The following is a 4,247-nucleotide window of genomic DNA, read 5'->3' on the forward strand; positions in this document are numbered from 1 at the left end:
CAAACCACCAGCTGTAAGAATCATACAATCCTTTGTATCTGAATTTGCTTCTGTCCAAATATTCTCTGAGAGTGTGATTATTTTCTTACAGGTTGATGATCCGTTCTGGAACAAGAAACCATCACAAGATAAACCAGCAAAACCGCAAGACAAACCGGTCAAGCCAGTTCGTCCAAAGACCAAGGTTGTTAAGAAACCTGCCAAGAGAAGGACCACTGCATCCTCCGATCTACCAGCTGATGACAATGTGCGTAATCCAGAATCAGAGGTAGAACTTGACTCTCTTGGTTCATTTTTCGTACATCTCATTGACAAGGCAGTCACGCTGAGGACGTAGAGGTAACTATTCTTTCCTCCGATTCAGATCCTCTGCCAACATCAAAAATCCGTCAAGCAAACCGGAAAGTAAAATTTTCTCACCCTCTTGCTTATTTGGACCCAAACTTTGTTTTGAAGACGCAGCAGCACGAAGCTCGCCGTACAACCCGGCACAACGGCCAGGTAGTTACCTCCGCCGGTTTACCGAACAGTCCGGTTCGGAAACGCCGATCAGAGGTCTCTTATCCCATTGATACTTCATGCCCAAAAGCAGGTTGTTTTCGCCAGCCTCTTAACCCATCTGATTCAAATTATCAGGGTACTTCTCACTCATCCTCTGGCGAGTCTTCGGCCACACAGCTTCCACCCCTCAAAACAGTTCCTGGGTGAGTTATGCACATGTGTTTATTCTTGATATGTTATCTTTTCATACTGTACTGATCCTTATGTCTTATCTTTTCGCAGCACCAAGCCAAGACCCAGCAAGAAAGCTCGGTTGAACAAACCGGCTGATGATAATGTAGCTGTTGAACCGGAAACAACTCCAGATCTGGAATAAACCGATGCTGACGCCATGCTTCACGATCCGCCGCTTCAAGACCATGATTTCCTTGCTGAACAAGTGCAAGTTGATACTACAAGTCATGCAGACCGACCAATCAGCCCTGTCCGAACTGGTGACAAACCGGCCAGTCCAGCGAAGGACACTGATAAACCGCCAACTCCGGCAAGAGCTACTGATGAACAAGATGATGACGTTATGATTACTCGCACTAGCCACTCCATTCCAGGCAACCCTGTAGCTTTGTCAAAGCATACCGCCAAGGATGATCTCTCTGCTATCGGCAAAGGCAAATGGAATGCCGATTTATCAAGCTTCGCCCACCTCAATGTTCAAGATATTCACTCTGGCTTCTTGAACCGTCTGTATACCAGCCATGACTATGATGCTAGTTTGGTAAACTTGATGAAGGAGCGATATGAGGTAACTACTGTTTTTCTCCTTTGTCCAATTGCAGTTCATCGACTCATAGTAGCTCCCAAGTGACGGTTTATGATATCAATCTAAACCGGGACTTTTGTCATAACTTAACTTTGCCTATTTAGCCTCCAGGGACCGGATTACCTTGTAAAGATGAACCGGTTCCTTAAAATTTGCCATACTGCTCTTTCGCCGGTATAGTCCCCAAGGGCCGGTTTAACTTTATAAAGATGAACCGGGACTGTAGAAGAATTCCCATATCAACAGCTTTTTGAGCAAACACACATTAGCCCCCAAGTGCCAAGCTTAATACTTGTATTGTGCTTGGGACTTGTAAAAATTTCTGAGTAAAAGCAAATATGCATTAGCCCCCAAGTACTAAGGGCATAACTTGTTATGTGCTTGGTACTTCAAATATGTACTGTCAACTCATTATGTATCTGTCTCTTTACAGGCGGAGCTGAGCAAGAAGGAATGCCAAACCGCTGATCTGCAAGAGAACATCAAAACCCAGCAAGCTGAAGCCTCCAAAGCGAAGGAAGAGTTGACCCGCGCTCTAGGCGCTATGGAGAAACTGAAAGAAGGTTTCAACAAAGAGCGGGCGGATTGGGAGACTGAAAAAGCCGCTTTGATGAAAAGGGCTGAAAACGCAGAAGCCGCTCTTAAACCGGTGGTTGACGAGCTGACTGGTGTAAAGCGGCAAGTGCATGCTATGACCGCTGCTGTGTTTGGTAAGTATCTTGTCTTTAATACTGTCAACATATCTTCCCATGCGTTGCCGGTTTACTGATGTTTGCAATGATGCAGGAACTCGCATTAGTCATCTCGGCTCTGATGTTCAGAAGAAGCTGAAGGCTGCCTATACGCTGATAGAACAACTGTATACCGGCGCTCAATGAATTATCTGCACCGCTTCTCATAATAAGCCGCCCCCGACGTTAATCAAAGATACCTTAGATAGGCTATCTATGTTGCCTGCCCGGGTAGAAGAGCTGAAGAGGTCTGCTGCAAGGGCTGGCGCTCTGACCGCGCTAACCCGGGCAAAAGCATGGGTGCCTGATCTTGACCCGACGGACGTGGCTAAAGCCTACCCAAGCTTGAAAGAAGATGGATCAGAATTTTGCACTGAAGATCTCCGCCTCATAAACCGGGAAGTACGTCCACTGGCATGTCAACTTGCTGAAGAGGCTGATCTTTCACATTATGAGGCGAGTTATGATATCAATAACAAGCGGGTTGCTGCACCAGCTCCTGAGGCTCAAAACCTGATCCCTCCAATCCGTAAGCACACTTATGCTCCTGATATTGAACCGTCCACCCTTATAAGCGACGAAGCTGTGTTCCAAGCTTTAACTGGGATTGACTGGACAACTGTTGACTTCCAGCCGCTGGGTAGGGACGAAGCAGAAGAACCGGTGCAAGATGACCCGCAGCCGTCAGGTCAAGCTGCTCAGTGATCATAACCCGGGGGCCGGTTTAATCTTCCATACTGCAATGTTTATTGAGAAACAATTATTCCTTTGGGCACTGAAACGCCTTGTAATAGGCTAGTTAAAACACTTGGTCTGTTATGCCTTCGTGCATATTTATCTGCAACTGATGCGTGTTAATCCGCCATGCTTGAGATATGATGTTCATAATCCATAGCTATTTATTCCAGTTGTTCCTGCAGATAAAAAGCTTAAAGCGCCCTGGCGGTTTACCACCGGGTGGGTCATGATACCCAACTATATATATGCCCAAGCTTTATAACCAAGGTTGTAAAAGATAACCAAGTATGGAAATATATGATACCTGCGACCTTTAGGCATAGTGTTGGCTGACCAACCTTGTAATGAAGGTAATAACCTTAATCCGGAGTAAAAGTATCTCCTGTTATATAATGCCGGTTTACAATAAAACCGTTCCGGGTTGTGATAAACACCGGTTTATTCCATATTGGTGACTATGAGTCAAAACCAGACCGGGCTGATAGTCTCCGGATTATAACTTGGTCATGTACTGACAACTTGTAGTTGACAGCCTAACCGGGTTGATAAACACCGGTTTGAAAACATCACAAATCTTAGCAAAGAAAAAGAAACTTAGCAAAAGGCAAATAAAACCGTTGTAGTCGAGGCTTTTCACGGGCTGCCAGGCCCCAAATTTGATCAAGAGGTGTTGCTATGGTTCGGGTTCGACCAAGCCCCCAAGTGATGCTATGGCATTACGCCGATCAAGAGGTGTTGCTATGGTTCGGGTTCGACCAAGCCCCCAAGTGATGCTGTGGCATTGACCGATCAAGAGGTGTGCTATGGTTCGGGTTCGACCAAGCCCCCAAGTGATGCTATGGCATTACGCCGATCAAGAGGCGTAGCCTATGGTTCGGGTTCGACCAAGCCCCCAAGTGATGCTGTGGCATTACGCCGATCAAGAGGCGTAGCTATGGTTCGGGTTCGACCAAGCCCCCAAGTGATGTTGTGGCATTGCGCCGATCAAGAGGCGTAGCTATGGTTCGGATACGACCAAGCCCCCAAGTGATCTGATATCAAGCTTTAAGAAGCTAAATCAAGGGGTAAACCGGACACCACTTTGTAAGCTCCAAGTAACCACACGTGATGTAAGAAAACAACAGATACCCCGCTTTGGCTGAGGTTCTGGTTTATTATATTGATCATAATATATACAATGTCATAATATGTACATAAGCAGAGCCTGTAGCTCAAGTATAGTAGGGCCGAAGATGAGCAATATTCCATGGCCGGTTGGTCTCCTCCTCCGATTTACGTGAGTCTTTGTGCTCTCGAACATCGATTAGGTAGTACGACCCATTGTGCAGATCCTTGGTGACCACAAAAGGTCCTTCCCAAGGGGGGGTAGCTTGTGCATATCTGTCTGATCTTGGATGAGTCGAAGCACCAAATCTCCTTCTTGAAAGGTTCTGGTTCTAACCCGGCGGCTATGATAA

Source organism: Triticum aestivum, chromosome 2D (assembly GCF_018294505.1).
Source record: "Triticum aestivum cultivar Chinese Spring chromosome 2D, IWGSC CS RefSeq v2.1, whole genome shotgun sequence".
Lineage (NCBI taxonomy): Eukaryota > Viridiplantae > Streptophyta > Magnoliopsida > Poales > Poaceae > Triticum > Triticum aestivum.